This window comes from Passer domesticus, chromosome 5 (genome assembly GCF_036417665.1).
Source record: "Passer domesticus isolate bPasDom1 chromosome 5, bPasDom1.hap1, whole genome shotgun sequence".
Lineage (NCBI taxonomy): Eukaryota > Metazoa > Chordata > Aves > Passeriformes > Passeridae > Passer > Passer domesticus.
In genome coordinates this window covers 53,618,990-53,627,932 of record NC_087478.1, presented here as the reverse complement: position 1 = coordinate 53,627,932, position 8,943 = coordinate 53,618,990, and the positions used below count along the sequence as shown (strand labels likewise).

Genomic DNA, 8,943 nt, shown 5'->3' with positions numbered 1-8,943 from the left:
TGCTCTTCTCCACCATTCTCTACCCTGTGAGGGAGGGGATTGTGCCCCTCTGCCCTGCTCTGCTCAGCCCCACCTGCAGGGCTGCATCCCAGCCCTGGGGCCAGCACAGAAAGGACAGGGAGCTGCTGGAGCCAGGCCAGAGCAGGGACACCAAGGGGATCAGAGGGATGGAGCAGCTCTGCTGGGAGGAAAGGCTGAGGGAATTGGGATTGTTCAGCCTGGAGAAGAGAAGGCTTTGGGGTGACCTCCTTGTGGCCTTCCAGTGCCTGAAGGAAACCCACAGGAAAGATGGAGAGAGACTCTTGATAAGGCCTGGAGTGACAGGACAAGGGGGAATGGCTTCACACTGGCAGAGAGAAGATTTAGAATGGATATTGGGAAGACATTCCTCCCTATGAGGATGGTGAGGCCCTGGCACAGGTTATCCAGAGCAGCTGTGGCTAGCCCTGGAAATGTTCCAGGATGGATGAAGCTCCAAACAACCTGGTCTAGTGGAAGGTGTCCTTGCCCATGGCAGGGGATTGGAACTGGCTGATCTCTAACCATTTGTGATTCTGTGATCATTGTTGGAAAGCTTTAAAATTCCTCAGAGGAGTCTCGAGGACAGGCACATTTGCTCATGCATTTTATGTTGGATAAGAAAACAGCTGATGAGACTGCAATGAATCTACAGAGTTGGAATGATTGGCTCAGGTGACTGTTTTCCTGCTGCTCTCAGTGTTAGCATCCCAGAAGATGCTGCAGAAACTGTTACTAGATAGACAGCAAATATGTTATTAAGTATGGTTTTTCACTGCTCCAAGACAGAAGTAGTGAATTAGTGTTGGACAATTTCTACATTGAGTTTCATGATAAAAAAAATATTTGTACATTAAAGATTATTTTCAGTTTCAAGAGAACTGAGTTAAAGTAAAGCTGGGAAAAATGTATTCTGGAGAAATAATTAAATTTTTTCTTCCACTTACTTTTGGAGAACTTCTGGCCAACTCAGGCCATGTCACAGGGAAAAATACTATTTATTCCAACACACAAATTTTGCAAAAAGCCTGAATAAATTCCTTGGGAAAAATGGAGAAAAAAATTAGGAACATTTCTTCTGAGAACCAGATTTAGATTTGTGGTTTATTCAAATCCATATTATGCAATTTTTTAACCTTCACTGTTTGAGCAGATATTACATATATTCATTGAACTGCTTCACTTAAAATCAGGTATGTTCTAAATCCTATCAGAATCCTGAGTCAGTCACTAATAAACATGTCTCCAGTGGGGTTAGCCAAATCCAGCCAATTTCACAACATTTTTCCACAGAACAATTTGTTATCACTATCATGTTTAGTGCAAAGGTCTCCTGATAGAGTATAATGTATTAATAGTTGTTTAATCTCACTACTTCTTGATTAAAGTAAAAGTAGAGTCTTTAAAATTCTATCTGAAACATCAGAAAGTTTTGGTTTTTTTTTGTTTCCTCCCACATGTACTAAAAGAGAGGCTTCCATTTGACCTGGAAAATCAAAATTTAAAGGGAGGAACAGGGAGCTATTGTTCACATTTCCATTACCTTCTGGTTTCAAAGTAAAATGGCAAATAAATAAATTATTAATTAACAACATGATTTCAGGCAAACCTGAGTAGGAGTTCCCTCTTTCTGTTTGGCAATTAAATTAATTAGCCCCTTATCTTGCAAAGCTTAATTGTGTGCCTGAGTCATGTGAGACTTGATATTCATGCTGAAGGTTAAATTCACTTGTCAGGGCTTGCAGTGCTGAACTTTCTTGGGTGAAGGCAAGACAGCAGACACACAGGCAGGGTTTAATGGGATGTTGGGAATGGCACGATGATGAGAGAAGAGGTGAAAAATCACCAGCTGACAAGGACTGGGGAGTAGGTGGGTGGTTGAGCTCAGCCTCCAAGTGAGCATGACTGGAAAAGAGGCTAATGACTTTCATTTGTCTGGCACAGTGCCTGGGGAAGATAGCAAAAGGTATGCCTAGAAGTTGTGCATTGTCCAATCTCCCTGAAAACCAGACTAAGACTCAGAGGACTGCAGAGGCTGAGAGGAGAGCTGCAGGTATAAGGAAAGTAATATTTTGTTTAAAATTCTATTCCACAAACATTCTGTGTTTTTCCAGTTTGTTTCCAGACAACACTGCCTATTTTCTATTTTTTATTTTTTAATTTGGACAGTTATTTTAAAAGAGTTGCAGGATCCTAGCATTGGAACTTCTTTTTCCATGTGCGTAAGGAAAACAGGATCAAATCTCACTTTTACCACAGCTGTTGTGTTGCTCTCAAGGCAGAGACAAGCTGATGTGTCCAGCACTCAGGTGTGTACCCCATGTTATGTCTGATCAATCCATATATCTTTTTCCCATAAAACGTCCTCTCTACATTCTTGGACTGTAGGATGTTTACGCAGGGACTCATGTGGACTGCCTGGTTGCTACCAAAACCCCATATATTAAAAGTTCGCTACTTTACAGCATTGTTAAGAATCAACAGATAAATTATCTGCTTCCTTAACTTTATAGAAAGGCACAAATATTCAAAGCTTTAAATGTTAAAATTGCCTTAGAGGATATGTAGCTATAAATCAGAATTTTTTACTTTTTGTGAGAGGAAAAAAGGTAATTATTTCAAAGAGAACTCTAAAATAAAAAAGTATTACTTTCATGAACTAAAAAAGTGATTCACAAAGGGGAGAATACAGGGAAGAACAATAAGAAAGCTATCAAACAGCAATTGGATCATCACATGCTCCCAGAGGACTTCTTAGACTTCTTGAGTAATTTTCTGGTTATAAATTCCTGCTGTGATCCAAATTCTATAGGATGACTTATGGTCACAGAATCACAGAACTGTTTGGGTTGGCAGGGGCCTGTGGAGATCATCCAGTCCAACCCTTCTGCCAAGGCAGGGCCACCCCCACGGTTGCCCTCCCTCCACCAGACACACTCACCTAAATGAAAATACTGTTTTTTCTGACTTAAAATTCAGATGGAATTACTTTAAGTCTTCAAGTCCTATGGGTACCTCCTATAAAATGAGGTTCTTCAGTTCTGTCAAGCGAAAAAGCTTCTGAATAAATATAAATGACATTTTTCTCTGCATTTCCTGACATGCTGCTTACTCTACTGTTTAACTTTCTGCCTTGCCTTCAGCATCTGCCTTCCTCTGGTCAGAACCCATAGTTTTACAGGCACATTGCTGATGCCTTAACATCTCTTTGTAGTTCCTCATAGAAGAGGTGATGGAGTACTACATTCTTTGTTTACTTAGTTGATTAAAAAATTTGGTAGGTAGAAGAAAAAAATCTACTCAGGCTGAAAAACTTACTTTAAATGAAAAAAAAAAAGGAAGAGAAAAAAAAAGAGAGAGATTCCTCCAATCGGGAACAACATGTTTCATTACAGCAACAATAGCAGTGTTTCTTTCAGAGTTACTCAGACTGAAATGGTTCACAATGAAAATTTTGAACTCAGGTAGGGGGAATGTAAGAAAATTTCCTCCGTCTGATTTGTCTTAGAGGGGGTTTGAAAATCCAAGTTAAAAACCTAATTTTGATGAACAAGTGTTTAGTTTTGGGCTTAAAGGATAATTTGAAAGCAAATGCCTTCACCATACTTGTATTCCAAATTCTAGGGGTGTCCTCTATTTTGAACTCCTCCTTCTGAAGAAGTTGTGCTGGGGGCTTGATACCCTTGTTCTGAACTGCAGCAGATGTATTAGAATCTCCCAGCCTTCACACACAGCAAATCCAGGAGCTACACTGGCCTATAAACACTGGAAATTAATGACATGACAACCCCAGGAAATAGTGCTTCAGATATGCAAGTGCCTCATGGGAGGAACTCATTACTGGAGTTACAGTAAATTGCCACTGAGTGAATGCTGGAGGAGCTTCCCACACTTCATAAGCTTGGTCTTGTCTGATTTCAAGGGATAAGTGAGTTTTGGCATGATTAAATACTAAGAATTGCAGCCATCTGAGAATACTGGTGGGGATAATAGAGCACAGAGTGCATTATGGCAGCTTTCTCCAGGTTTTGGTTATTGGTTTTTGTTAAATAAAAGTCCAGCTGCTGAGCTAGCCAAGTATATTCTAGTGGAGACCCTGCTGCTCAGATTTTAGGCTGGTTGTGTATATCTGTGAGCTGCTGGGATTTTGGGGATGGGTGGGGGGGGGTACAGAAAGCCATACTACAGTTATTTTATTTTTGGTCCCTTGCAGGTTCAGTGCATTTGACTAAATATATATCAAGAAAGAAGCCAAGCCTGAACAGCTGCTTGCTTTGCTGGATAAGACTTATATTTTCATTTAAAAAGCTATTTTTTTCCTGTCTTAATGTTAACTGACATAATAGCAAAGTTAACTATCCTGAAAACACCCTGCCCTGAGGTGTCATCTCAAGAATCTTTTTCAAACTGAAATTAAATCAGTCAATAATTAAAGTGCCATAAGGACAAAAGGTGTCTCATGTCACACTAGATTAGACAAAGTGTTTTGTGCTGTCCAGAACTTCCCTTTTTGCCATTGCAGTGTTTGCCTTGTTCATTATTGCTGTTCTCCTCAAAATCAAGCTCAGCTCTAGATGTGAAAGTTCAAAATTGCAGTTGTCATCCAGAGAAGATGGCAAATTCCCCTTTCCTCTTTCCAGTGGGCTGGTGAAGGGATGTTGAGCACTAATGCTGGGAACATGGGCAGTGTATACCCATGTGCTGGCTTGTTCAGACACACATTTGATATGGATGCAGCACTGATGGAAAACAAGGGCCTCTTCTTATTTTTATGAAGATTAGTGGTGTCCATCTGTGGTCTTACACTGCTTAACTGCCTGTTTTTAAAGGTATTTGTAGTAGATAAACAAACTGTAAAAAAAGCAAATGCTGGATTCATAAAGTTTCAAGTGCTGGTGGGAAAACAATGGAAAAATGTATTAAACAGAACATTTCCCAGTCCAGAATTATATGGGCTGCCATACCCAGGATTAAACTTATGTTCAACTGTTGCTAAATTGGCAAAATACTAACCTGCACCTTTCTAGTCCCTGTCCTGCCATTTAATGTGAGCTTTTCTTGAGACAAGATGCAGGTTTATTGCAAGAATTAGTGGGCAGGATTCTCTGCCATAGGGATGTGCCACTGCAAGGTCATGAGCTTTCTTTAAGGCTTAAAAGTGAAAACACCACCCACAAATATCCAGGGATACCCAAATATTGGTATATTTGGCGTTCATTGTCCTGTTAATAAGTTTCTGCTGCTGACTGGATGACCCAAGCAATACTGTGTCCTTGAAAATAATTTTTTCCTCCTCCTCTCTTTGTCATCAAGAAAACATGAGTTTTAGTCTGCACTGTCATATTTCAAATGCCTCTAAACCAGAGCTCTGCAGGAAATGCTGCATTTTGGCTCGGCATCTTAATGCCTGGTGCTTTAGCTCAGCAGTGGGAAGGAGGAGACAGATATGAGGGGGCCAAAATTCTTCCCAACTGCAGCTCACTGCGCTCTGATCGAGAGCTTTTGTATGCATTGTTCACATTGTGAACCACTCTGTATTACACTGGGGACTTCAGAGGAATTTCTGAGAGCATGGGCAGATGGTGGCTGTGATGCAGCTGCCTTCGTTTTGGCCACAAAATTTAATTTCTGTTCCTAGAAAAATTGAAGAATGTCACTTATTCACCTTTCTAATAAAGGTATTCAGGTGTGCATGCGACACCAGAGAAACAGGGGGTTTGCCTGCTGAAAGATACATCCTTCTGAAAAGTTTCTCAAAATCCGAGGGCAGCAAGATGAAAGAAGTTGAGGAAAGACTGTCCTTAACAGGCTTATATCTTTTGTGCACTTGAATGGCACAAAGCTTCTGCCTGTTGGATGTGACACCTCTCTGCAGAAGCAGTTTAAAATCATACTCAGCCCTAGGTAGGTCCACCCTGGTTGCAGTGTTTCTTAACTTGGGGACAACATCTATATCTGATGAAAAATATGAGCAGAACTACATCTCTTTTGCCCAGCATCTGTCTTCCTTCTAATCTGCTCACTGCTAACAATCCCTTTGTGGTCAGATAACATCTATTTCTGTTCTACTGTGAAAAGCTCAAGTAGAAAGTCCACCAATTGTTGAGAAAGAAGTTTAGGTTCGCATCTGCATTAAGAAAGGTCATGCAATTAGAAAGACCATTCGCTGTTTTAGCCAGTTTGCATGATGTGGTAGACAAGCTAATGAATAAAAATCAATCTGTGAATAGAAAAGGAAAAGGGAAAGACTTCCATCCTTCCATAAACTTTTTGGTTTCTTTTATTGACTTTATTTTGTTATGTTTGGTTTTGCTGGGAAGGAAAGGTTTGCAGTTGAAAAGTTCTTATCCATGAATTTTTCTGGAAGACAGCTCTGGTGAATCTAATAAGACAAAAAAAATTTATTGTTCATTCTCTCTCACTTCCAGAGGGGGATTCTCTCATGCTGGAGTCCCATCATGGAACTAGAGCAAGTCTGCAAGTCCACATTAACAGAGACCCCACCTTCAGCACTGCATCCAACCCTGGGGCAAGCACAGGAAGGACAGGGAGCTGCTGGAGCCAGGCCAGAGCAGGGACACCAAGGGGATCAGAGGGATGGAGCAGCTCTGCTGGGAAGAAACGCTGAGGGAACTGGGATTGTTCAGCCTGGAGAAGAGAAGGCTTTGGGGTGACCTCCTTGTGGTGACATCTTTGTGGCCTTCCAGTGCCTGAAGGGAGCCTCCAAAAAAGATGGAGAGAGACTCTTGACAAGGGCCTGGAGTGACAGGACAAGGGGGAATGGCTTCACACTGACAAAGAGCAGGTTTAAGTTGGATATCACAAAGACATTCTTCCCTGTGAGGGTGCTGAGGCTCTGGCACAGGTTATCCAGAGAAGCTGTGGCTGCCCCATCCCTGACAGTGTCCAAGGCCAGGTTGGATGGGTCTCTGAGAAATCTGGTCTAGTGGAATGTGTCCCTGCCCATGGCAGGGGCATGGAACTGGATGATCTTTTCCAACCCAAACCATTATATGATTCTGTGACTCTTTGATCTCAGTTTGCCATATCCTCAGTGGTTTAGGCTTCATCACCTTGGATGCAGCACCATGGTAGTTCTTGGTGTTTGAGGCAATTTACTACAGTTCTGACTTGGGTGTAATGAAATGGGGACAGCAGCATTACCTGACTTTGGGAGGAGCAGAAAATGGATTATTTTGAGATGTATGAATCCCTATTTGAACAGTTCATCTGGTTGTGACCAACACAAAAAGGCAATGGAATCAGCTTAAGTCCATTTTTATAAGGTGCTAGCAAATGTGGGAAGCACATCCATTTCACTAGGCTGGGTGAAGGGATGCCCTGTGAACACTGTTAGAGGACACTGTGATGTTGACAGCACTACCTTCCTGGTGACACAAACCCATCTCCTAATCACTCATGCTCTCTCAGAGATCAATTACACTTTTCTCAAGTGTTGTAGGGCTATTAACCTTAGCTTACTGCTCAACTTCAGTGTGGTAAATTATAGCCTAAGCATCTATGCTTTCATCTTGCAATGGCAAGGGGATATGGGGATCTGCATCCTGAAGTGGTGCACAGTGGTGTTGTGTGCTGCTAAATAGCTGCCTTGTCCTGCTCTGGGAGTTTTCCACAGAGGGAGAAGCTGGAATTTATAAAGATAGCTATTTTTCTGTGTGTATTTAGTGTCAGTGGAAGTGAGTAGGGATACCAAGCAAAAAATAAACATGGGCTGGAAGGTATAAAACATTTCAAAGCACTAGAAACATAAACATTCTTTTTGTGAATGAGTCAGCAGGCATATGGAATAGCCTCAATATCAAAATCTACCTTTTTATATTCTCACTGATAAAGCCTTTGAATTGCAGTTTGCTGAGGCAACTAAGACTGCTTCTTTCAACTGATTTCCTCTTCAGCTGACATATCTTTGGCCTCTTTCATTTGGCCCCTCTCATATACATTTGCTGTTCCTAGTCAGGAACATTGGTTGTTGTGTAAAGTCTTATTGTGCCCTCCTCAGTGTCATACTGAACCAGAGCCTCAGTTCCTATCGAGAGCTACAGTACTTATGATATTTTTTTATTTTTGCCCTTCCGAAGCAATTCTGCCTAGGACCAGAAGCTGTGTCTTGGTACAAAATGACCTGGGCATACAATGGGCCTTGATACTGGCCAGGAGTCTGGACAAACTTCAATGGAAAATAAGGAGGAAAAGGGATTAGCATGTCACTCCATCCTGTGACACACAGAACACACGGGCTGCCATGGCCTTGGCCGGTTTCCATTGCTCTTGCCACAGACTGTTGGGCCTTACTCATCCTTTGTGAATCACTGTTTGCTGCATACAGAACTTCACAGCACTTACTGCAACCAAAATGGAGTGAATCACCTGGTTGTGATGTATTTGTTGACATCCAGATTCTGTAAGAGTCACTTACTGGATTCAGGAGAAGGATCTGATGAGCCTTGCTTCACTATACTCACCCACAGTCCTCTAGGGATTTCATAGCCCCTGAAATGCTGCTGGTCCCCTGCAACCCTTCTCCATTCAGAGCATACTCCTCTCATGTGCAGTTGTATCAACGCTTCCCAGATTTTTTTCTTGACTATTGACTTTCTTTTTTCTTGACTCACCATGTGCCAGGATCCCTTCCTCACCTTTCAGCCATTTGGACTGCCAAATGTTCACTTTTCTTGTGTGTTTCCCTCCTCATCCTGGTCCTATTCTGCTGCTGCTGCTGTAGAATAGAAAGATCTTGAGGCAGCAAAACTAAATGGTGCCTTTTTTGAGATGTGCTGGAAAGAAGGGCTGTGAGTAAGTTCTGAATCATGAGAAATTTGAGATTCAGAAGGCATTTCCCTTAGAGGAGCTGTTTGAGCTCTGTGAGTTTAGGCCAGAAGAGGAACTAGTTTGTGTTTCCTAAAC

At 41.8% G+C, this 8,943-nt stretch overlaps 1 long non-coding RNA gene across 2 annotated transcripts; it reads left to right on the top strand.

The window, feature by feature from the left end:
* Positions 1-1,621: 1,621 nt before the first annotated feature.
* LOC135301372 (uncharacterized) lies at positions 1,622-6,131 on the top strand. Of its 2 annotated transcripts, XR_010363131.1 has the most exons (5): positions 1,622-1,888; positions 1,963-2,071; positions 2,188-2,327; positions 3,643-3,946; positions 4,232-6,131. It is a non-coding gene; the product is annotated as an uncharacterized LOC135301372 (long non-coding RNA). The 2 variants fall into 2 exon arrangements; XR_010363132.1 differs by lacking the exon at positions 3,643-3,946 and having other exon boundaries at positions 1,634-1,888.
* The last annotated feature ends 2,812 nt before the right edge of the window (positions 6,132-8,943 follow it).